This window comes from Camelus ferus, chromosome 15, assembly GCF_009834535.1.
Source record: "Camelus ferus isolate YT-003-E chromosome 15, BCGSAC_Cfer_1.0, whole genome shotgun sequence".
Lineage (NCBI taxonomy): Eukaryota > Metazoa > Chordata > Mammalia > Artiodactyla > Camelidae > Camelus > Camelus ferus.
Window position 1 is genome coordinate 416911 of NC_045710.1, and position 26354 is coordinate 443264.

Below are 26354 nucleotides of genomic sequence, written 5' to 3' on the forward strand. Positions count from 1 at the left end.
ATTACAGTCATATGTACACTGTTCCCACATGAGTACATACTACATATCACGTGTTCATGCACATGTGTGCACATGTCCAAGTGAAGTGCAGACAAGTTACCTAGGTGGCTGGGGGAACCATTGGCAGGGGATGGTTGTCTGCAAGCAACTTTTCATCTTGCCTAGGACTGAACCCACTCACGCACTGGCCATGAGCTTGCTGTATTCAACTCAGCTCCCTTCAGAACAAAGAGATGCCTCTGTGAGTCATTAGAACTGATTTCCTTTTCATTTTCTTACAAGCCTCTAGAAGAAGGGACCAGCTGTGTGGGAGAGAATGAAAACGTGCACAGGGGCTGGGAGGAGACGGTGCCTGGAGAGGAACTTCCAGTACATCTTAGTCCCAATCATTTATACATATTCATGGGTATTAAGGACATTTCTGAAAACCAGAAAACACAACCAAGTCACAGCTTCACATAGTGAGCATTTTGCTGCAGCCACAGAGGAGCAGTGAGATGACAGATCAGACCACAGTTCTGGTGTTCCATCGAGACATCAGCATCACCACCCATTTATGCAGCACCACTGCTGGTTACACAAGTGCCCCTGTGCCCTGCAAACCCCCACTCACAGGAAAGACTCACCCCACGAGGAAGGCCAGAGCCTCACGTGCGGTACCTTGAGTAAACACCTGCCTCATGCCATTCCCCACGCCGAAGGCTGGGGACCAAAAATGCCAATTCTGCATGGCCATGGCTGACTCAGCACCTCCCAGGACTGGGGGAAGTCACCACCGGGAGTGGTCTGGTGTGTTGCTTCTCCCATGTCACACCACGGGTGTCACAGAGCTGTGCCCCTGCCGGCTCTCCCCAGACTTCTCATTACATATGAATACAGGCCTCTTGGATCTCTCAAATGATCTGTTTTGGAAATATGTAAAAATAAAACAAGTTGGAATTCTGTGATTGCAAGAAAAAACATTCAGTTTAGCAGAGAGCCCTTGTGACCTGGGACGAGTTGGGTTATCAAAGTCGGCGATTTCAAATGCACTTGACATTCCCAACTTGAATATAAAGAACAGGATGAGCTCTTTGCTCTTCTTCTTCTCAACCTTGAGAACATCAGCAAGTGACCTAAATCCTGAGGCTACCTAGTTCCTCTTTCAGGGAAAAGGAGGTGCCATGGCCCGGGGTTCCAGATCCTGGGAGGAAGGATCGGAGCGAAGGTCACAGGCACACTGACCAGATGTCCTGGGGTCAGTGCTGCTTCCTGCACGCACGTCTGTGTGGCACCAGCCTTCATTCAGAAATGTGTTTACACTTCATACAATTTTGCTAGATTTTGTTATGTAAGTTTTACATACTGAAATGCTGAGTAGAATGTTCACCAGTCTAGTTTGTAATACGTGTAATAAAACTGTCATACAATTATTTTCTTTTTTGAAAGCAAGCTTCTTATACAAATTGCTTATGGAAATTTTATTTGGAATTGAAGGACATGTGTGAGGGTTAGTGTCATGTAAACAAAATTCTCTAACATGCTAGGTCCCTCTTTGGGGTGTTGCAGTCCTATAAGCCATGATCCAGCCAAGTTTCATCAGCTTTTGGTAAAACAAAGCCTTCTTGCTCTGGGAGCTCAAATGTCTCGGCTCTGCCAGATGACATTCTCATTTCTGAGTCATAAATTCGTCAATGCCCCATTTTACAGGAAAAAGACCACCTTTAACCTTGCAGCCGTGCTCTGGCAAAGGCCTCAGATATCTCTATTGCAATGAAAGTTGCAGAAAGGCTCTCTTGCTAGAGGGCTCTGGTTCAGAGAAGAAAGCTGTGGAGAACTGTGTTCTCTCCAGGCCCTGAGCTCGCTGCGTCTGGGAACAGATTGTGTCCATCCGGAAGAAACTGGACTCGAGTGGAAAGTGGAAAAGCGCTGGGTTCCAGAGCTTGGACATTTTTAAGCTTCAATGTTCTTTCAGTTGAAGAAGAATAACAATATCTATGTCATAGGGCCGATGTGTGGACGACACGTGTGGCCTGCTGAGGGCCTGGAGCCACGTTTGAACCGGGAAGAGGAGTCAGTGCCCTGACTCACTCCCCCAGGCGCTGCGCAGGCGCAGGCGAGGCGGCGGAGGCAGAAGGCACCGCCCGCCCAGCGGGGGCGCGAGCCCGGAGGGCGGGAGGAGCCACGCGGCTGCGGGAACGCGGGGCTCAGATCCCCACCACTCGGGGGTCTCCTCACCCTCCATTCCCGTGCTTCCCCAGGAAAGGGGACCACCTGTGCGCACGTTCACCCCAGTGCGGCTGTCTGTAAGCCTCCCTCCTCTCCTCTCCGGCCCAGGAGCAAGTTGCTAGCTCAAGGTTTCCGCAGAGGCTCTCAGAGTCAGGGGATAAGGGAAGGGGTCTGTGGGCACACCGGGCACCCAGCACCGTCTCAGGGGTGCAGTGTGTCAGGGGGCTGAGTCCCGGGCGCCCGCAGTGCCCACGCCCAATGGGAGACATGCCGGCCCAAAGCTCCCCGATTCCGGGCGCGGCGCGTTCCTCCTCCTCACACAGCGACACGCTGGTCTTCAAGCACGTGGACCACGTGAACTACAGAGCAACCTCCAGAGGGTGGGGTGGGGTGAGGAGGCAGCGAGGAAGCCTATGTAATTCAGTTGTTTAAAATCTACTTTGCAGATTTACAGGAAAACAAGCAGGATGCTGTCTCTTGCAAATAAATGTGTGAATTATTCCATTATTTTCAAATATTCACTGCTTTTCACTGTGGAATAGAAACTATTAGAATTATGATTCATATTCCAATTCCTCTAGAAACCTGACTGTGAACTATTCTAAGGGAAATTAATATTCCGGTTAAATAATTCACCAGTAGAAATGTGTATCTAGTATACAAATTTGAAAGTATTATTTGCTTCTGTTTTTGTTGCTTTTTGCAGCATAAAGCGCACAGAATAAAACTGACTTGGGAGGACGTGTTGTGGCATTCAGCCCCAGAACAGTTATGTAACTTTCACTGGAAGCTCTCTAGAGATGGGCAGTAGGGTTGATGAACTCTCCCTTGGGGCCGTCATCCCTCACAGTGGGACCCAGGGATCCTGTCTCCTGGCACTCAGGCCTTTGTGCAAACTTCTCAGGGCAGGGTGGTCTGCCCTCGTGACCCACTGCTGATAACTGGGCCATGGAGGAAGTGACTGCTTCAGAAAGACTCTGGGCTCCTCTGGCCCTACTCCCTTGCTCTCACATGTGCTGCTCTGCTGGAGACCTGCTGTCACACTGTGCGTAGCCCTGTGGAGGCCCCCAGTCCAACAGCCCGAGGGGAACTGACCCCTGGTGATGCCCAAGAGCGAGTGCAGAGCAGAGGCTGCCCAGCCAGGCCTCAGATGAGAGCACAGCCTTGGCTGATGGTCTGGGTGCAGAAGCACTGGGCTGTGTCACACCTGGACTTAGTCCGGTAAGTCTTGGGGTACTTTGTTACATTGCACCAGACAAGCATATTCCTCCACCACAAATTCTTTTAGAAAGAAACATCCACCCAAGTATCTAGGGACAAAGTGGCCCACTGTCTCCACCTTATTCTCAGACGGTTCAGAGCACACAACATGCACACAGAAAACACCTTACTCTCAGACGGTTCAGAGCACACAACATGCACATATGCAACATACAGAGACACGAGAAATGATAGCAAGTGCCGCAAAATGTACATAGCTGCAGGAAAAGGGTCAACAGGAGCTATTTGTAACATTCTCACGATTATCTCAGCTTATATCAAAATAAAAAGTTACCCATAAGGTCAAAATAAAAGATCAGTTTAAGAAGAGAATAGTTAAAAATTATAAAAGCAGAGATTAACAAAATTGTGAGAATAAACAAAAATACAAAGTCAAAGTCCTCATCACAAGAAAAAAACATTTGTAGCTATGCATGATGAATGGTAATTATACCTCCTGTGGTGGTCAGTTCACAATGTGTACAAGTGTTCCATCATTACAGTGTACGCCTGAGACTAATACGTTATATGTCAATTATACCTAAATACTAAGGATTTTAAGAATAAAAATAAATTATGTTTAAAAACAAAAACAAGTGAGTTTTTATATTTTATTAGTTATAAGTGTGTTATCTGCATATGGAATCCTATGGTCAACATATTAAAGATACAGGGTTTAGAAAATCCTATACCATTACCTAGTCCAGAGTAACAATAGCTATTAAGAAATCAGACTTGCCTAAATAAAGAAAAATTGTACAAGAAAAAAGCTTTGAACAGTCTTATTTTTAAATAGAGTTATTAGTTTTTATATGGAAAATCTAAAAAGATGTTAACTATTTCAACCACTTCTTGCTTAACCGAGACACTTTTATAAACAAAAATATGCTTATCTTTATATGTATACCTACATAATTCTATAAGCAGCATGCCTCTCTGATTTTTTGGAAACATCATATTGGGAATACATATTTCTATTGATATTGAACAAATTTGTACAACATGTTAAGGAAACAGTTTGTTAATATACATCAAAAGTTGTAAAATACCACATTTGACAGTATTTTAGAAATTTCTTTGGGCAAATGAGTGCTACAAGAAAACTTCACACATAAAAATGTATATGACAATGAAAAGTTGGAAATAATCCATATTTATATGAACAAGAAATTATTTAGCAGGTGGAGAAAAAATGGAATATTATGTAATAAAATTATGTTCAGGGAATTTTTTAAACTGGGGGAAATGCTAAAATTTAAAAAGCAATGTATCAAAATAGCAATGCACAGTGTAATCTCAGTCATTTTTTAATTCATATAAAGACTTGGAAGAAACATTCCTTTTTCTTAATACTATCACATATTTCAAAATTGATCTGTAAAAGTATTATAGTCACGTATATATATGCTAAAATATATAATAATATGTGTATAAAACTCTCTTATCTTGTAGGAGAAGTGATAATGGTTTATATGATATTTCCTTTAATGATTAAGACAGTTAAGAAGATATCAGCTGTGTTAAAAATTTTTGGTAAACTGTAGACTTAATTTTGTAAATAGACACCAGGGAAAAATTAAAAGGGGAGTTTTTGTTGTAATTTTTAAAGAATATGTGTGCATGCCAAAATTCAAGAGCAATTACATAGAGAGTTTATTTTTTTAAGACTATTTATAAGTGGTCTTGAGAGAGATATTTTATTTTTATATTCTTAGAGTACAGTACACATGTCAAATATAATTGTAATAATACTAAGCTAGTTGTTTTGTGAAAAAATTGTATCTCCATGTTGGCCTCAAACCATTTGCTGATAAGATTTTTTTAAGTAAAAAACAAAGTACAAATTCCTCTAAAATATCACTATTTTCCCTTGGAGTCATTTGTATCCCCGAAGTTTAACCAATGGAGACTCTTCAGAGGGAGAATCTGTGGATAGCTTTCTTTTGACCGTCACCCATGTGCTTACAAGGCAAACAAAATCATCCTCAATCCAGTGTAAACATTGCTTGGGTGAGAAAGGAAACTTAAAAAAACCAAGGTCTTTAGCAGAGTGGCTGATACCCTGAATAATAATTCCAACGGGACCTCGGTATCGCAATGACTCCTGGATGCTCAAACAATTAAGTTGGTGATTCTCACCCAGAGTAGTCTGGTCCCTGCTCCCACCAACACGTGCAAACATCTGGAGACACATTTGTCACTGTTGTGGGGGAGGGTGGTGTTAGAGACACACATGCCCTGAACAGCCCTAATGCTGAGGCTGAGAAACCCTCAATTGAATGAATCATCAAAATGATATATTTTTCTTTTTTTTCACATGTGTAAATACACCCTAATATCAGATGATGGAATCTATGCTACGTATCACTTAAGGCAAAAAAATCACAACTTTTCTTCATTAACTTCAGGTAATTGTGTGATTTAACAGCATAGGCACTTCAGCAGCAGCAACAACAAAACAAATAATCTTGCTAAAAATGGTGAAGGACTTGAACAGACATGTCTACAAAGAAGACACAAAAATGGCCAAAAAGCACAGGAAAATATGCTCAGCATCACTAATCAGAGCAATGCAAGTCAAAACCACATGAGATATCACCTTACGCCCACCTGGACGGCTAAATCAAGAGAACAGAAAATAACAAGTGTTGGTGAGGGTGTGGGGAAACTTGGACATTGGGCACTGTTGGTGGGAATGTAAATTAGTGCAGCCACTGTGGAAATCAGTATGGAGAGTCCTCAAAGTATTAGATATTTTCCAGCAGTCCCACTTCTGGGGTTATACCCGCAAGAATTAAAAGCGGGATCTCAAAGACACATTTGCATTCCCATGTCCACTCTGCAGCATTTCCCACAGTGTCAGGAGGTGAAAGCAATCTGAATTTCCCTTCCAAGATGGATGAGTAAAGGAAATATGGTCAATGGAATATTATTTAGCCTTGAAAAAGAAGGAAATTCTGCCACAGGCTGCAACATCGATGGACTTGGAGGGTCTTTTGTGACTGGCTGAGCTCACTCAGCATAAGACAAATGGTGTGAGATTCCACTCATCTGAGAATAGAAAGAGAAATAGAAAGCAGAATAGTGTTTGCTGAGGGCTGGGGAGGGAGGTCAACTAGTGTGTAATGGGCACAGAGTTTCAGTGACACAGGGGTTCTGAAGGTGTGTCGCCCAATAACGTAGATACACCTAACACTACTGAACTCTACATTTAGAAATGATTACGCTGATAAACATTGTAATGTTATTGTAACCACAATTAGAAATAAAATGTAAAACATTTATAACATGTGCATGCTTCCCCAGTCACAGGACACAGTTACCCAACGAGTGGCAGCTTTGTGACACCAAGTCAAAGAACTACCAGCTCAACTGAGGTGCCTCTGATGTCTGTCCCACAACCCACATCTGTGGATTTTCCGTCATCACCTGCACTGCCAGATGGGAGCCAGCTTCTCTTTTCTCTGTTTGCACCATTCCTCCAAGCTCCCTGCAAACCCCCAGCCCATGCCGTCAGCCTGCTGGAATTGACAGAACCTGGTGCAGGACAGCAGCCCCTTCGGCAAGATCCCCACCAGCCGGTGGACATGTGGTGAGTGACTGGATTCATGACTCGTGCTAATGTCAGAGAACTAAGCTGAAGAGAAAGTAAGTGTGGCTGTAATTGAGACAGAAGAAAAATTAAGGAAACGTGGCACTATTTTCTCAGGGTCAGGGCTGAGGGGAGGAAGACACACTGGATGCCCAGGGTGTGCCTGTATGTGGCACGTGCTTCCTCACAGCCCTGAGGAAACCTTGGTCAGAGCAGGTGACAGACTTGCCTGAGGCCACATCACCACTTGTCACCAGCGGGTTCAAGCCTTTCTGAACCGTAAACCTGTGCTTTTCCCACGTCACCACACCAAGGGCCTCAGCTCCTTGAATACCCATAACAATTTCTCCATTTTAATCAAGTGGCTGGCGATCGTCTGCTCAGACCAGGGAGGTGCCCTGGTGTTAACATCCCCCCACGTCTGTCATTGTCTGTGCCTGTCTGTTCAGGGGATACTGGACTCTCCTCCCTGTGTCTTTTCCTGTTATGCGAATGAATCGTTCATTGTTTTTACTGCTAAACAACATATTCTGTTGAACGTGTATCACAGTTTGTTCATCAGTGAGAATCTCTGGGCTGTTTCCAGTTTGGGGGGATTGTAAGTAAAACTGATGTAAACATTTGCACACAGATTTTGCAGGTCCTAAGTTTTCCTTTTTCCTGGGTGGGAATGTGGGGGTGGACTGTTGGGCCATCGAGCCAGCGTGTGTTTAACTTTGTACGAAGCTGCTGAACTGTTTTAATGTGGCCACATTTGCATCCTCACCAGCAGGGCCTGGGAGTTCCTTCCACACTGGATAATTTCTGGACTTTTCTGTGACCCCCAGTGGCCTTTGTGGAGAGAGCACGCCCTCAGCTCCTGGGCCCCCAGGGCTTCCCCTGCCCCGCCAGCCCTCACGTGGGTTTTGCTTTGTTTCTTGGTAAAGCTCGGGGGGTGTCTACCTCTCACTCCTGGAAAATCAGCTGTAAAACTTTACTCACTGGACCGTATTACAGACCAGACGTATCTGCATCTCACACCTCGTCTGTGGTCCAAACACACCAGTCCCCTGCCTCATGGCTGGGTCAGCAGGGGTCTGTGAAGAATTTCAGTTACTAACTTTGCCTGCTAATGCCCAGAGGCGAAGGCCTTCCTGCTGTTCAGCTCAGGGCAGCTATTAATAGGTCACAGAGGCAAAGATCTACTACTCAGAATTGCAAGCAGTCCTCCCTGGGACGTTGTTTCCCTTCTGAAAACATCTGACTCCTAAAGTTCTCTAGCTTTGTGGGAGGCAAAGAAAGAGGGGGTTATTTTAGAGTTTTTTTAATCTTCCAATTTCACATAGTCTTGGCCCTTCTGGGGCCTCTACCGACATTTTCCCATAACTAATCACTCACCATGAGTCTGAGGAGAAGGTTGATTTTTAGAAATCGCCTTAAAGCGTGTTTTTTCTTATTAGCTCAATGTGTGTTTAATAGACAACAAAATAAGTAGAAGTTAATTCTGAACTGAGACCCTGTGGATGTTTTCACGCTCTGGACACACAGGGGAGGCAGCAGACAGAGAGACGGAGCCCACAGGACAGACTCTTACGAGGGTTTCAGAAACCAGAATCAGGCCAGGCATGTGTTACCAGCCCTGGGACAGCAGGAGCAGCCCTCTGCAGGGACCAGGACCCGCCACGTGCCTGGTGGCTTCACAGGGACCTACCTGTGAGCACTGACACCTGCACGCCGACATTAGTGTCCTGGGAGCCCTTGTCCCCACCACAACTCACTGCTCACGACAGGCACCGGTGATAATCCAGGCAGGGCGTGTGGGATGCAGAGGTTGTCTAATGCAGAGATGGTGATGTGAAAAATGGGGAACTCAGAATCCTGTTTCCACCGACATTCTCCCTCCCCTGACGAATTCCTTGTTTGCACTTTCCCACACGACTTCGCAGCTCTTGTCCATATGTATACATCATGTGTACTTTATTTTAATGTTAGAAAAATTATCCCAGTATGGTATTTATTTCACATCTATTTTATAGTAAGTATTATAATGTGTTGCTTCATACTTAGCATTTTATTTGGATTATTATTATATTAATATATTATTGCAATATTATATAATATTAATAAGTTATATAATGCATATTACATTATATAATTAACATATCGTTAATAATATAATATATCATTATTAGTTTACTTGTACAATGTTTTAAGAATGACCACTCAGTGCTATTGCTGGGTGTTTAGATTATGTTACTACCCACACTCCAAAGAGTAACTTTTACTATGATTTCACTCTCCTTCTGGATTATTTTATTGAGGTACCTTCCCATATATCCATATGTTTAAGTAACTAATATTTGAGATAGTTGTAGTGTTTTTTGCCAGCCAGCACACATTGGAAGGCTTGCAGTCCTGTGACTGGGGCCATCCCCGTACCTGAGAAGGAGGAGCATGGGGTTGATGCCAGTCAGTGCTCCTCTGTCACTCAGAGCACCTCCTCTCCGTGTGTCCTTGCCGCCTTCGCAGCCCTCTCAGGGGAAATACACAGACGGTTCATTCTCAGCACCACAGTGAAGCCTGGCATCTCTCCTCTCAAAGTGTCTCTTCCCACTCCAATTTTGGTCTTTTCTCACTGTCTGCTCTTAAACTGGCCTCTGAGCTCCTTCTAAGTGGGAGCTGGCCCTGCAGGGGAATTTTGCAAGTAATATGTAACCAAGAAATCAGCACTGATTTGACTAGGGGAGGTGACAGCTCTGAAAGTAAACTGCACCAGGGCCTCACGGCCGGCATCTGGCTCGTCCCGTGGCCAGACAGGCAACCCTCCCTGTGCTCGGCCCTGCGGAGTGTGGCTGACCCACCTTTGTGGTGGTGCTGTGGCCACCAGGCTGGGTCTGCCCCGCGAAGCCCAAAACGACTAGAGACACAAGCCTGGAGACTGACCCTTCAACCTCGGCCGGCCCTGAGGACCACCCAGAAATGCACTGCGTTTCCCTAAAACTGACTCCGAATCCCCATAATGGCTGCTTTATGCCTTTTCTTTTCTCCTCAACTTCCCACTTCTCACTTAGAGACTGTTCTCATTCTTTTTTGAGAAAATAGAAGTCGGGTGGGACCGCCCTGGCCTTCAAGCCCTGAGCCCACGGGCCTGCCCGCTTTGGACACAAAGTTCCTCTCTCCTCCTGAGAAAGTAACTGGACCAGTCCAAGCACATCAAAGGCCACCTTCCCAAAGCTCAGTCGTCCAGGTGTTCCCGCTGTGTCCACATGCCCACCACTTCTGCCCTTTTCTCTGCTCTTTACAGCCGACCTCACCTGCCTCTCCCCTGTGTCGCCCCGATCCTGCCCTCACTGCAGGGGGCTCTCGGCTCTGCCTACCCCTGGAAGGACTGTTGTCAAGGCTGTCAGTGGCTTCTGCACCAATGTCCAAGGAGCTTTCCCCCATCTTCACCTTCCTTGGCATCCCCGTAGCCGCATCCTCCTGACTGGCACGTCTCATTTGTCTCCCTTGGTTTTATGTTATTAAATCTTCCTGGCCTTTCCCAAATTTGTTGGCCACTCATATCTGCAGTCCTGCTGCTCTGACCTGCACAGAGCCCTCCCTGGGACCGGGCCTCCCTCCTCCTCCAGATGCTTCTCTGGGTCAGGGTGTGCTCCAGCCCTTAGCCTTCCTCAGGCTTTAGACTTGCAGACTCAGGGCTCCCCTTGAGGCTTCCCCTTGGACGTCTAACAGGCCCTGAGACTTTATGTAGCCACAGGAGAGTGTCTCTGCAAGTCCCCCAAGTGACAAATGGACCCCTTCCTCCCTGTTCTCACCTCCGCATTCTACCCATCAGGATGCTGGGGTTTCCACAATAGCTCCTCCGTGGCTGCTTTTAGTCCACTGCTCGCCAGCCGCTGAGCACATCAGACTGTCACTCTGTCACCGAAAGTCTTGTAAAGGCCTGAAGCTTTGGACCTGGGCCCATGTGTCCCTAAAGCCCAGGCCATCTTGGAAGCCCTCCGTTCAAAGAGGATGCACGTTTGCTCCATCTGGTCCCGTCTTTACATGTTAGAATTAGGGTCTGGGGGCCACAGAGGCATGTGGATTGAAACCCCAGACTGAAGCCCTGTGCTCAGGAACACTCTAGAGTGATTTTTCCCCCCCTTTCCACCCTGTTTACCCTTCCACCAGAGTTCATAGTGCAGTAAGTATGTCTGTGAGGTTGACTGTCTTCTCAAGCACTCCAGTTGTCCCCTTGCAAAGGGACTGAATTTACAAAGGCCACTTCTACCTCTGGCCAATGAGCCCTGAAAATCCCACCTTCGTGCCCCCAAGGTTTAACATTTTCCTTCAGCCAGTCAAGACCTGCTTGCTTTTGTGAATTGGACTTCCAAAGCTTTCCTCCTCAGCTGTGTTTTAATGTTTGGTTTGTCTTCATTTTTCCTGACTTCCTAGTCCCCAGGTCCCTGTGTCTCAGAGAGTGAGGCCTCTCTTTGCTGCTGTTCATTGTGGTTAAGAACTTCATATCATTCTCAGCCATTGTGGTGTTGAACAGAACACAAACCCTGACTTAAGAATTTTGAGAAGAGGAGGGGCAGGGGGAGGGGACAGTTCTGATCCCGAGACCTTCAAGCATCGCCAGCTCACCAGCTTGGGCAGAAGAGGATGTTCCTTTCTGAGGAGGCATGCAAAGGGATCGAAAGATGAGCAGGTCAGAGGATGTTACCCCGAGGCCAGCTGCTCCTCAGAGAAGCAATGGAGGTGACACCCCTCATCCTGGTGCTCTGGGGAGGCCCGAGTTCAGGGCCTGTGGGGAGGAGAGAATCTTAGTCAGAGATCAGCTAGCAAGCCAACACGATTTTGTTCCACGCAGCCGTGGAGACAAGTCAGTCCAGTAAATCATTTATGGGCCAAAGAATGGGAACATGGAGGGTCTGCCTCTAGCTTTGTTGCTGGAGAACAAGGGCCTCTGGTTGCCTCACCTCGGTGTGCAGAGAGGGGCTCCTCTGCCATCAGTCCTTACAGCGTGAAGGGTGTGCCTGGCTTTTCTCTTTGCCGGGAGCCCAGGGCTGCGCAAAATTCAGCATCATCAGCAGCTAGAAACAATTTTTGTCCATGACGGATTTCCTCCTTGGTCCAGAGCTTGACTTTCATGGAGTTCCCTATGCTACCTGTCACCGAGTTCCTGTCTCAGGTCTCTGGTCACCAGTCACAGCAGTGCTAACTCAACACTGAGCACTTCCTCTTGTGGGGAGAACTAAACTGAAAAGAGAGCTTCTATTCAGCAGAATGTGGGAGCCTTGGTGAAACAGTTGTAATTGCCTGGGAGACAGAACTTAAGGATTTTAGTCACCTTGTTTCTAGAATACGGGATTTGTGTCTGTGTGCATGTATTATGAACTGTCTTTTTCAACTAAATATTTTATAGCATTTTTAAAGTCCTATATTTAAGAAACATTCAAATATTGTTGCAAATTAAAAACCTGGACAAGTGTACCCATTTAACTGCTGCAGCAGCACCAGGGCAGGCCTGGGCAGCGGGTGGTGGAGAGGCCTGGGCAGCGGGTGGTGGAGAGGCCTGGGCAGGGGTGGTGGAGAGGCCTGGGCAGCGGGTGGTGGAGAGGCCTGGGCAGGGGTGGTGGAGAGGCCTGGGCAAGGTTTGCCCCTTCCATGGCCACCCAGCCATAGAGCCAGACACAGTCCCTGCACATCCATTGTTGCTCCTGTTGAGTGAGAAACAATTCACTTCTGATGACTTAAAACAGGAAATGTGCTCTCTAAATGTGAGTACTGCGTGGATCACTGCCCAGATAACTTTTAGAACATAAGTAACACATTGAACAGTCCACATTGAAATGCACTGAACTTGCTTCTAAGGGGTTGACATGTAACCTCATGGGAAAGTCTCTTCCCAGGACTGACATTATAACTGTAATCTCCTCGGAGGTGCCAGGAGAGAAATTCCATCTAGCTTGGCAAGGGTAAGCCAGAACAAAGCAAGAATAAACTAATATCCTGGCTATGTTTATCTTTACCCTTTGGGAAAAAATAATTTCTACTTGAATTCTTTTTCTTTTTTAGCTGTTATTAAGAAAGTAAAACATGATGGATAAAGGAGATGTGATGTATATACACAATGGAACACTACTCAGACATAAAAAAGAATAAAATAATGCCATTTGGAGCAACATGGATAGACCTGGAAATCATCATTCTAAGTGAAGTAAGTCAGACAGAGAAAGGAAAATGTCATATGATATCACTTAAATGTGGAACTTTAAGAAGGAAAAAAAAAATGGCATAAATGAACTTATTTACAAAACAGAAATAGACTCACAGATGTAGAAAACAAACTTACAGTTACCAGGGGTGGAAGGGGTTGGGAGGGATAAATTGGAAGTTTGAGATTTGCATATACTAACTAGTACGTATAAAACGGATAAATAACAAGTTTCTTCTGTACAGCACAGGGAACTATATTTAATATCTTATATTAACCTGTAATGAAAAAGAATATGAAAAGGAATATATGTATGTACATGTATGCTTGAAACATGTTGTACACCAGAAATTGACAAAACATTATAAACTGACTATAGTTCAACTGAAACAAAAACGAAGTCAAAAAAACCTCTGAAGAAAAATTAAAAATTAAAAAATTAAAAAAACATTTAAAAACTGTGATATAAAATGCTGGACAAAGATAAACCTAAATGCACAACCACAGCACTCTAACACGCAAAATGTGTTCACCTTTATTTTCCCTTCCAGTCTCCAGACATATACCAGTTTTACACAGCTTGGTCATAATGCATGTAAAATGGTCTATCCTAAATTTTTTCTCTACAACATGTTATAGGCACTTTCTGTCTTGTTATTTAGTTGTCGTAATCATAATTGTAATGGCTGAGTCACATTTCAGATCTTCTTAATACCAGTAAATATAATGTTCACATGGCTGTGAATAAAATGCTGTTGCACCGTGATGAAAGAAACACGCCCCTAAACTTCAGGCCTTGAGGAGTTACACGTTATTACCTGCGTGGCCAACAACAGCTGACTTTTCTCTATGCTTCACATACTTTGAAATTCATTAACTATTTCAGAGTGAAGTGAATTTGTCCCGTTTCTGCCTCCTGGAGCCTGGTCTCCATGGCGAGGGCTGTCTCGCTGGGGTGGGTGTCTCAGCACAGGCTCACTCTCCCTTGGCTCTCTTTTCTCTGGCTGGTGCCCACATTCCCACAGTTTAATTTTAAACTTTATCCTTTCCCATGTGCTGTGTTTCTTTTAGATAACGTGCATGTAATTATGAAAATAAATCCAGATCAAGGCTGCCTTTTGGAGGGATGGGTGCTTTGCAAACAACCCTCACAAGGTCCACAGAAGACGGTGTCCCTCCTCTGTGCTTACTGTGTGGGAAAAAAGCACCGTGACCATTTTAGCATAATTATGGGGGAAAAAAAATCCAACACACTGAGTAAAAATTAGCTTTGCGAATCTGTTCATCACTTTTGAGCTCTTCAAACATACACCCACATGTGTTCATGTCCTTTTCTGCCTTAATTTGTTTTCCACATCTTTGCAAGGGTGCAAGCTACCAGACTTGCTTTGGCTCAGGGGGACGTTTGCCAACCTGACATGTGGCTGAGAGAGATTTGAGAAGAGAAGTTGAGGGAGGCACAGACTGCCCATCAGGACCTCACAGGCAGGAAGAGACTGTTCCCCCCTAGGCTTGGGTTTGGCCTGTGGAAAATACCTGGCTTCAGGATGTCTGGGGGAAGAAGTGGTCTGGAACAATTTCATGGAACCTAGGTGACTTTCAGTTTTATTTCACAGTATGGCATCAGAGAGAGTGGGTGTACCAAACACTGTTTCTAATGCACTCTTGTGCTGTTTTTCTAGACCCCAATGAATGACAAGAGTGCTAGCACCTTCTGTTTTGCACCAGTACAGTAATGTTTCTCACACCACTACACAAGGGCAGGGATATTTGTCTTCTTTTTTCTGCCTTGAATGGTGTTTGGCACACAGTAGATACTCAATAAACACATGTTGATTGAACATATAGATGATTGAAGGGGCATCTAACATAACAGACTCATAATAAATTCTTACAGAGCATGGACTTAATATGTACGTAGGTATAAATTGTTCACCTGGAAATTACAAGACTTACCCAACTTCCATTTATTAACTGGCATTTCCTGCAGGTCAGTAGCTGAGTGCATAATGACACAGCCTCTGTCCTCCAGGAAGGCACTGCTATCTGGTGGGAGACACAGAGACACAAACAGGCACAGAAAATACAGCATGTGTTAGAGGTAGGTTCAGTCTTGAATAAACGTGCCACAGAAACTACGGTCAGACCAGCAAGTACCCACCAAGCCCCTGGGTGCAGGAAGTCCTGACGAACAACCCTGCCTGATGCCCAGGGGCTCCCACTTTACCGTTCCTTGATGCAAACAGTCTACCGATGGTCATGCAGGAAGCAGCAAACGCCAAGTAAAGCACGGCAGCTGAACTCTGACCACCAGTTGCGTTTACACATACTGATCAATGCTGAGCCCCAGTTCACGTGCAAACTTCACATGACAGCAGTAATAGTGATAACACTTCAGTAATGCTCACTGAGCATTTCCTAAGTGCTCGGCACTGGATGAGATTACTTTCATGCATGAACTTCTTTCATACCTGTTTCACAGATGGAAAGCCTCTTGCGTAAATCACAGAGCCTGTAGGCAGCAGAGCCGGTGTCAAACCCAGGCAGCTGAGTCTGGTCAGGTTTAGCCCTGGGCCCAGCAGTCTGGTTCCAGCATGTCGTGTTGACTTAACGTTGACGTGACTACGCATAAATTACTTCAAACGCAGGACCCTGAGAAGGTACGGCAGAGCAGCCCGGGTGGGAGAGCCTGTTTTTCCCAGTCTCAGGGCTGGTTGGAGCCTCTGCATGGGTTTGGAACCAGCACACCCACCGACCCGGGGCCCTGGCTCTGTCACACACTTGCGGTGGCAGGTGGGCAGGACCACTGACGCTTGCGTGGTGACGCCACCCATTCAGGATGAGGTTAGTTGAGGGAGTGGCTTTGGCAGGATCTGGGAAACCATGAGGCCTAAAATACACGTGCAATGTTTGTGTTTTGTTTACATTAAAATACGGACATTTTAACAGGATGAAGAAAAAACATTGCTTTCCTTTTTGAATATAATTGTGTAAGATTTAAACAATTTGTTTTATTGTTTTTAACTAAATTCTTTAATCACTGTCTTCTTAGGATGGCACAGTTGTATCAGCTTGTGCTGTGACCAGTAAGGATTTTGGGGTATTTGATGGAGGGGTCAGTCTGTCAGGTACTAAACTGGCCCCACAGGGTTTATTTGAACATGAGCCTTAACCAGAGAGAAACACCAGCTTCTCGTATGTGGAAACCAGGAAGTCCGGAAACACGAACAGCAGAGCCATCTGGTCAAGGGGCAGTGTGTTCACAGTGCAGCTTCATCCAGACAGAGAAAAAGAAGAGAAATCACTCAGGGCCTCTTTCTTTCTGTTCCAGACTGATGTCAAAGTCTGGGCAGCTTCCCCGGAAGTCTCATGTCATGCGTGGGCACAGTGGCCCTAGGACCGCAGGGAGCCTCCAGGTGACCTGCTGAGCTCAGTGAGAAGCACCCCTTGGTTCAGGCAAAGTCTCCCTCCTTGGCTTCCACCCCCTGGCCTTTGCTGATGTCGTCCCACAAGAACTGGGTCTGAAGACAGACAGCTTTGTTTGCACGGCTATGATAATAAAAATGCAGTTATGAAATAATGTAAAAGTGCATATAAAAACATACAGAAAAGCCAAACACAACAGCAGCCCAGCCAAGCACAGCAATTGAGCCCTAACCCTTAAGAATGCCAAGTGGAGAGACTCTGGCCTTAAAGGCGTATTCATGCAATGCTCAAAAACATAGAAACCTTAAAAGAAAAAACTCTTTCTGCAAAAAATTCAATTACAATTGTGTATTTCTTACTTTAAAATAATTTTAGACTTACAGAAAATTTGCACAAACACTGCATAGATTTTCCACCAGTTTCTAATGTTAGTTATCTTATTAATCATCAAAACGATTGACCGCAGAGTTTATTTTGGTTTCATGCTTTTCCATGGATGCCCTTGGTTGGTCCAGGAATCTGTCTAGTGCTTCTCTGCGTTTCCATGTCTTTCATGAGGAAGGAAGGTCTTGGAGAGCTCTGCTCAGGTACTGGGCCGACTGTTCCCCAACATCTTATTGGTGATGTAACCCAGATCCCTTGACTGAAGCACTGCCTTCTGGGTTTCTCCATTGCAGGGTTACTTTGTTTCCCTTTTATTCACTAAATATCTTGGGGAGATACTTTGAAGCTATGTATGAATCCTTTGCCCCTAATTTTGCAGCCATGAGTGGATCTCGCCTGAAAGAATGATAACTGTTGTGTCTAATGGTGACTTTAGACTTCCTTGATTCCTTTTACATTATTGGTTGGAATTCTTCTGTGAGGAGTTGCTGCCCTTCTCCCTCATTTATGCATTTATTCAATGATTTATATCAGTATGGACTCATGGGTGTTTATTTTTGGGGTCATAATAGAATATTTTCATTATTTATTTTGTTGCCCAGATTATTCAGGCTTGGGTGGTTGGGCACCCATGCAGGTGAGCTCCTCTTCCCTTTCCATGTTTCCACGCCCTTTCTGAGCACTTCCTTACATTCTGGCCCAACAAGATCTCCCAGGCTCATCTTGTGTTTTTTCCCTGCCCCCAGCCCTGGAACCAGCAAATTCTCCAAGGAGCCCTGGCTCCTTTTACTGATATTTAGATGGTATTTTAATGGAATTTTGAAACCAGGATGTGGTGAGTGCAGAACAAACAGGGTGTCATTGTCTCTGGGACCTCTCCCTGGACAGAGCGGTGCATGACCCAGGCACACACACGTCTCTCTCCACTTATCTGTGTAGATATTAGAAGCCATGTGCTCATACTGATGCCTCTGATTCTATCCAAAACCAGGGTTTACTCCTGTCTTACTCCTTGATGTACTTGAAACTTCTTTTTCTGAGGATCAGAAACATTATCCACAATGTACCTCCTGGCTTGTCCAATCCTAGTGCATCCATAAAGCTGTTCTAGAGTTGCTATCCCACATCACCAAACAACAAATTCACCAACTAGAGGACAGTACTTGTGTACAATTTTAGCTTAGTTTTTTCAGTCAAAACACCGTCAAGGTCGTGCAGGTGAGCTGTCTCCCTTCTGCTCCTTCAGTTTGGGGGTGTCATTCACCTGCAACATAGTCAGGGTCACTGGGTGGTTTTTCCTCTCCTTTTTTGTCACTTCTGTGTTCTTTGATACTGCTTAAAATGATGCTTTATTTACTCATGGTGGATCTTCAAAGACTGCTGGTAAATTTAGTGGAAAACTTCTTTTTGGAGGTGAACGTTAATCTCACGGCACCCTAAGTACTCACTTGGGCTCTTGTATAGAGGCATTTCCAAAAATACTGTGTGACAGGGACTGGATTCCAGACAGGCACAAAGCTTGTCACTTCCAGATGATTCCAAGTCAGACACACCCATCTTTTCCTGGCTGCACCCCAGACGTGCCAGGCCATCCGCATACACTTTGACTGTGAGGGTTGTTACATCAGCATGGCCTCGATGCTCCAGTAGTCATTCAACAATTGCACCTTTGCACTCCCATGAACACTGTGGATAAAATTCCAGGGGAGGGGGTGTCAGGCTGGCCTGTTTCTCTCAGGTCCCAAGAAGAGAAAAGCAGATTTTGAGAAGATGGATTTCCATCCTTCCTTTCCTTTGTGTAAGATAAACATTTCATTGAGCATTGACTGAATTAAGAACATGGAAATTCGTGAATAGCCATGCTCACTTTTGAAAGCTATTCCTTTGCCACTTATGTTTATTGAATTTGGGGAATGGGCTGTGGACAGGGGAGGAAAATGCTATTTATTGTACTTGAATTATATGATATTAGATTTGATCTTTTACTCTAATTTGTAAACACATTTAGATACTCAACTATCATTTTACGTATTTGTAATCCCTGCCAAATTTGCTAAGACTGTGATAACCAACTCATTTATAGTGAAATCCAACATGCTACTGAAGATTTTGAGTAGAAATAGGGTCAGGAAGGGTGATTATTCTAATTTTCCATAACAGTAACATGAGTCTGTGGCATTGCATTTCTCAGATTGTGTTTGTCTCCCTAATTTAATTTAAGTGAAATTAAATCAATGATGCATTTTATTTACTGTGCATAGCATTGTTTATTTTGTAGTTTAGAAATCAAACACTGACCCTGACATTCACATCAAGCTATGTAATTCGTTTGTACAAAACCTCTCTGAACAATTCTGCTGCGCTAACAGCATCTGCCTCATGTAACCCTAGTTTTCAGAATCATGTGAGTCACAGACTGTCGCCACATTTCTTACAGCAGGTGCCTGTATCTCCTAAGGCATTGTTCCTCAAACACCTGTCATTTATGTATAATGTCACATTATTTTTTACCTCCTTAGAAAACTATCTTCGGTTACTTAGCCCTTTTATTTTCTTTTTTTCAATGGCGGTTCTGGGGACTGAACCCAGGACCTCTTGCATGCTAAGCACGCACTCTACCACAGAGCTATATCCACCCCCCAACACACTACTTAGCACTTTTCAAATGGAAATCTTGTATGGACATTTTAAGTGAAAAACTGGTATCACTTGACTTAGAAAATTAGCAAATTTTTACATGTAAGCCTGAGTACAAAAAATATCACTTTAAAAAAATAAAATTAAACATCTAAATATATCTATTGGATTTTATAGAATGAAAACTTAAATATATTTCCCAAATGAGGGGGAAAATGGAGATTTATGACGAGTTAGTAACAAACAGATTTTTAGGTGTCATTTACTCTAAGATAAAAGTAAGTTTTTATTTAAGAAAATTAAATGCTTTGGTCTCAATGTTAAGCCATGCTGCAAATGCTAACTCGCGTGTTTGAAAAATCACAATTATTTTACCACAAATTCTTATTAACTTCTCATTAACTTACAATCAAAATTAAGAAAGTAACTATTTTTTAAAAATAATTTTGTTCCCAAGAGTCTTCTAGAACAACGGACTAACCTTTCACTGTGCTAAGCTGTTTCATGTTCAGAAGGAGAGCACGAGTGGTCTGTTTTCCACCCACTACTGCCATCCGGTCTGAGAAAATATTTGTGAAGCCCAAATTTGAAATGTTTTATATGTCTTTCTCTAAAATGAAGAATGTAGTATCCTGGTCTTAATATTACTGACAACTTTCACCATTGTATTAAATCTTCAGTGTAATTCTAGTGGCAAGGGTATCTCTGTGTAACCAAAAGTGAGTTGATTTTCACTATGTAAAACACCTTCCTATGATGAAAACTGTCCACATCCAGATCTTAAGGTGTGCATGGAAATGAAGCTTAGGAAATACACTTTTTAAGTTTTACTTTATTCATGCTAACCAAAATTTAGAACATAAGCATATGACTATTTAAATATTTTTAAACTAAAATTTAAAAATATTTATCTGTATTCTTAAATGCACATGCCTATGGTTTGTATAAATCTAATGTAGATTTTTAAAAAGTCTACCTTTGGCCTTATCCTAATGTGATTTATGAAACAATGTGTTTGATGTGAAATTTATATATTTATCCAGTTCACATGAAAATAGTGACATGTTAAAATCTGAGCATGTCAATCCTGACTTCCAGATTGAATGTAGCTGAATAAGTCAGTATCCCACACTCCCCTCCTGGAAATCACTAAAAAGCCACAAGGGCAATGAATTTTTTTAAACTGAATGGAAACAATTATCAGCAAAACAAGAGAGCAGGTATAATCTGCAGACTCCACGTGAATTGTGAGGGATGTCAAGCAGAGAGACTGGACGCTGCTGTCTGGGGGCAGGCGTGGAGGGGCCACCAGGCGCCCTTCTGGATGGTGATGAGCAGACTCTGGAGGGACCGGCACTGAGTGCACCAGCAGCTTTACCAGCTCAGTCCACTTCCAACAGTAAGTCAACTGGGATAAAGGAAAAATAGGGGGATTTCTACAAGCAGTGATGAGCCGGCATAAAAATAAGGAAAGCAGAGGGCAAAAACAGTGCAAGCAGGAATCCCGGTGGGTAGATAATGCCTCAGCCAGACTGGACCCAGACTGGACCCAGTTTGAAGGCAGAACTGGATACGGAACAGGAGAAACAGCCACCCCTGTGGTGGGCGGAAGACCAAGAACAGACCCCGAAGTAACTTGAGACTCTGAAATACTGTGCGCTCGGCACAGGTGCCAGCAGGAGGAGAACTCTGCACCCAGAGGGGAGAAGCAAACAGTCCTGTGTCAACAGTGATGCAGACTGTGTGTACAGGATTAGGACCCGCATCTGCTACCTGTGTGGTCCAAACGTCTCAATTGGGTACTCCAGCGTAAAGCAGTCCGGGGCTTCCAGAGCCCCAGGGTACTAGCAGAAACAAGTTTCCTCTGGAGACCTGCAACTTTAAGTTGAGACATAAAAATAGTTGCCATGAAATTAATTGGTTTTCTATTTAAAAAAAAAACACAGCGCAAAGGAGCAAGGCATTATGAGTGAGAAATAGCAATGAACTGAGTACAAAGCAAAGAATTAGACTTACAATGATGTCTAGTACTGACATTGTCAGATATAAAATATAAAACAACTATAAGAGAAATAAAGGAGCTTGACAATACAAGCAAAAACCAGAGACAAAGGAAGAAGCGTATCTGAAAATGAAACTGGCGGAATCTCTATCAGTGAAGAATGCAACACCTGAAACTTAAAACTTGACAGGTGTATTAAGCAGCAGATTAGACACACCTGAAGATGAATCAGGAAACTAGAGGATATATCTAAATAGATAGTTCAAAATACAGTCTAAGTAGACAAAGACAGAAACCATAGAAGGGTGTAAGAAGTATGTCAGAGTGAGAAGATTTAATGTATGCTTAATGAGACCTTCAAAGGAAAAAAGAGGTTGGGATCACGACAGTATTTTAAGAAAGTTTGCTTAGAATTTTTTTCAGAATTGTTGAAAAGGCAGCTTTTGGGTTCAGGGAGCCTAATGTATTCCTAGTATAAGAAAAAGAATCAACACTAAAAGACTTTTTTTGAGATCTCTCTCTCACCATGCAGAAAAATGATCTCAAAATGGGTCATAGACCTAAAATGTAAAAGCTGAAACTGTAAAATGCTGCAAGAAAACATAGGAGAAAATCTTTGTAACCTAGGTTTAGGTTATACTTCTTAGATTAAACACTAAAAGTGTAATCCACAAAATGAAAAATTAATAAAGTGAACTTCATCAAAATTAAATATCTGCTCTTTGAAATACACTGTTAAGAGAATAAAAATATAAGCCATAGACTGAGAGAAAATATTTGCAAATCTTATACCTGATTTTATCCAAAATATATAAAGTAACAAAACTCAATAATAAGAAACAGAGCCAATATAAAAATAGAAGAAATCGAATTGGGCAGTTTATTAAAGACGTGGAGATGTCAGATAAGCACAGGATAAGATGCCAGTGTCTTCGGTCGTCAGGGAAGCGAAAACGGAAACGGAACCAATAAAACTGGAAGTGAATGACATCACACTTCAGACCCTTCAGTGACCAACAAGCCAAGCACAGAGGGACCGGACCCCTCGTGGCTGCTGCTGGGAATGCAAACAGGTACAGCCACTCGGGAGAACCGTTGACAGTTTTTAATCACTAAGCCGTGCACCTTCCATTCCTGTGTGTTTACTCAAGAGAAATAAAGGGTATGTCCATTGCAGAGACTTGGACAAGAATGTTTAAGAAACTTGTGTTTTATTTTAGCCAAGAACTAGGGGGAAATGTCTGTGGTGAAAGGATAAAAACGGGGGTACAGCACACAACGGACTGCAACTCGCCTCTCAGCAATGGCATAGAATAAACTATTGACAATGCAACAACACTGATAAACCTCAGAAAAATGCTGACTATAGTAAACCAGACCAAAAAGAGTTCACAGTAATGATTCCACGTATATACAGTTCTAGGAAGTGCAGGGTCAGTCCATAGTGACAGAAAGCAGGTGAGTGGTGGCCTGGAGATGAGGCTCAGGAAGGACCAGAGGGAGAGACCACAGAATCCGCGAGGACATGGGGTTACTCATTAGGGACTTAATGACTGCAGACTCTCCACGGCAGCCCCTGCCACCCTCGCCCCACGCTGATCCCCACCCCTCGCCTGCTCTGAGCTCACGGCCTCTGCTGTGTCCTGGGTGAGGCTTTGCTCCTGTTCCATCTGCCCGGGATGGTCTTCGTCTCGACTGTCTTGGTTGTCTGATGACCCCACGACCGCTGCTCGAGGTCCCTCAGGCCACGTCCACAGACATGCATCTTGGGAACCACGCTCACCACACCCACCAGGAGGTGATGCTGGCCCAGGGCCCCGCGCCCTTCCCTCCTCCATAGGGTCATGGACAGAGGCCTGGCTCCTGGTTGGTTCAAGGGTGGCTGGTCAGGTTTCTATTTTCCAAATAACTTTTGTTATGAATAAATGCAGTTGATTCATACCATCCGAATTACTCAGATCTACCCACTGTTAATAGTTTGATGTTTATCAAACCTTCTGTTTTTTGTCATATATACATTTTTAAATTAAAAAAAAAGGAATCATATTGACATACCATATTTGTATTCTGATTTTTAAAATTCAGTAATGTTTAACATTTCTCCCCTTCATTTTCATGGATAAATGTTCCTGTGTTGTCGTTGTCCGAGGACTGTACGTGCCTGGTCTTCTTGGCTTTTTCAGGGTCTTCTGGGCACCCTAACTACAAACACAGTCTCAGAGGTAAGTTTCGAGAGCTGGTTGTTTGAAATGGAGTGAGTGCCCCCCGTGGACCAGAGTCCAGAAGTCGATTTCCCACCATCACAGTCATCGGGCCCGGAGGGAGGTACTGGTGGACCCAGCTGGGCCTCTAGCCCAGGTGCGGAGAAACTCAGCAGCTGTAACCTTTTATACAGTCTGCCAGAATCCCGCCAGGCAGGCCTCCAACCCACAATCTGGCCAGGATTGCCAAGCACTCTAGGTACAGGTGCATTTCTGTAATGGGGTTATGCAAGTTTGATACATCTTCCAAACCCCAAAAGCAAAGCCCCCAAATTGTCTTTTTTTGCTGCAAAACAAAACTAAATTCCAAAGGTTGGTGGCACCTCCCAGGGGACGTGTGGTGCCTGGAACGAAGGGGCAGGCAGCTGCTGGGACTGGTCCAAAGGCTCTCAGGACCTCCAAGGGCCCACGGAGCCTTGGGCAGAAAGTCCTTCTGGACTGACCCCCAGCTGGCCTCCAGACACTGAGACTCCGAGGTTCACAGCGAAGAGTGGGTTTATTCTCAAGGCAGCCATGTGAGAAGCTGGGAGAACAAGTCTCAGACCTGCCTGCCCGAGGCGAGGTGCCCACGGGTGGTCGGGAAAAGGTGCTGTGTTTGTTCTGTCATCTGTAATCAAGACACTGGCCTCTGCATGCTCAAAAATGGAGGTGCTTAGCATGACCTGAGGGTGGAGCTTCAGCCCTCCGCCCTCAGGAGGTCACTAGTGGCACCCCCACATGCCAGCTGGAGGGCCGGGCGTCCTGCTCAGTCTCAACCAGCTCAGCTCTGACTGGAGGCAGCTGACTCCAAGTTCCTGGAAAACAGCGTGCTGTTTAGACTCCACCCGGAGGACACACAAGTCCTAAAATGACCTTCATTACCAAGGGCAGGTGGGACGGATTTGACCAGTCCTCACTCTCACCTGGCCCTTGTCAGTTGGCTTTCTACTCACTTTTTACTTCCTGCTTCAGTATTTCACCCCAGAGAGATCTCCTGACATACTGGCTGAACAGCCCTCCTCCTGACCCCAGAACTCAGCTTTATTTTCTCAATAGCATTTATTACCCCATGAAATTATTGTAGTTGTTTATTTTCATTTCTCAGGAATTGTGCTTCCTTCCATTAGGACAGCCTCAGTATTGCCAGGACTCCAGAAGATACCAAACAAAATAGATACTCAAAAAAGTTTGTCAACTAACAAAAGGAGCCCTCCTTAGAATTTGCTTCCACTTGACCCCCAAAGAGCAAAGAAAAACCCACCTGCCCTGTTAGCCACCTCCCTACTTTGCTGCTGTAACCAACCCTGGTCATGTAAAACAGGAGGGAGAGGGGCTCCCCTAGTAGGGCCAAGTATGAAGCTTTCTGTACTGAAGCCTCTTCCTCCAGGGGTTCACCTGGCAGACGGAGGGAAGGACTCCCCCTTGCAGAACTGAGATCCAAGGAGGTGTCATGGTTCCACACCCAGAGGAAACATCCCCACCTGCAGATAAAGGAGCCAGACCCCCCATCTGTAGACACGTGGCATCGCATCATGGAGCAGGGGAGAACTGTTTCTCCCCTTCCTGACGCATCTTGTCTAAAGTGTGAGAACAGGTGGTCACTTGAAAAACTGGTTAAGCCAGCCTGTCAGCCAGGGACTCCTCTGATTGCAAAGAAATAGATCAATAATTGCTAATATTCATTGTGCTCTTTATATGCTGGGCACTGTTCTAAGTACTTCAGTCACCATCAATGACGAGGCGACTGAGACAGAGAAAGCAGAGTGAACTGTGATCCCAGCCATGGAGGCTGGGCCCAGATCCTGCAATCCTAACAACTGGGCTCCCTCTCCTGTTGTGGAAGAATCTTGTACAGGACGAACTTGACAGTATCACTAGGGGAGACTGCCTCCCGCCAACCTAACGAGCCCATCTTCACGGGAATGACCAAAACCACCGCTCTGTGTCTGCTGGGAGTCTCTCCCTCACCCCACTGGGTAATCAGCTGGCCACTAGCTCATTTCAGAAGGAACTTCCAGTTGAAAATTCTTGGAGTGTGTGTGAAATTACAAAACAGATATTCAAGTACTTTTCCATCTTCCCTGTGCTTGTGGGAAATAGCCTTTCAAGATGTCCAAACATGTTTGCCTACTTTGGATCCAACATTACATTTGGCAAAACTCAGGAGGGTTGGACCCCGGGAGCGATGGGCTGGAGAGAGACCACCCCCAGGGTGGGTGGAAGAGGCCCTGGAGGAGGGAGCAGGTGCCCACCCCCCGCGACTGCTCCCCTCAGAGGTTTCTAGAGCGTTCATGTTCTTAGATCATTTAATCCTCCCAAAACCATATTAAGTGAGTACGGTGGAAACTCACGGAGGCTCAGAATTTCCATTATTGATGCAAGGCCACGTGGACGCCAACATTCTTGTCAAATCCATGCTTTGTT

At 44.7% G+C, this 26354-nt stretch overlaps 2 long non-coding RNA genes across 3 annotated transcripts; one reads left to right on the forward strand and one right to left on the reverse strand.

Moving 5' to 3' along the window:
- Nucleotides 1-1452: 1452 nt before the first annotated feature.
- On the forward strand, nucleotides 1453-7461 carry LOC116668855. The gene is made up of 3 exons (XR_004326049.1): nucleotides 1453-2285; nucleotides 2915-3429; nucleotides 6775-7461. It is a non-coding gene; the product is annotated as an uncharacterized LOC116668855 (long non-coding RNA).
- Nucleotides 7462-8724: 1263 nt separating this feature from the next.
- On the reverse strand, nucleotides 8725-16075 carry LOC116668854. 2 transcript variants are annotated; one of them, XR_004326047.1, is made up of 3 exons: nucleotides 15713-16075; nucleotides 15198-15287; nucleotides 8725-12744 (listed from the first exon to the last, which is right to left on the reverse strand). It is a non-coding gene; the product is annotated as an uncharacterized LOC116668854 (long non-coding RNA). The 2 variants fall into 2 exon arrangements; XR_004326048.1 differs by having other exon boundaries at nucleotides 8727-11828; nucleotides 12004-12744; nucleotides 15198-16075.
- Between the last annotated feature and the right edge of the window lie 10279 nt (nucleotides 16076-26354).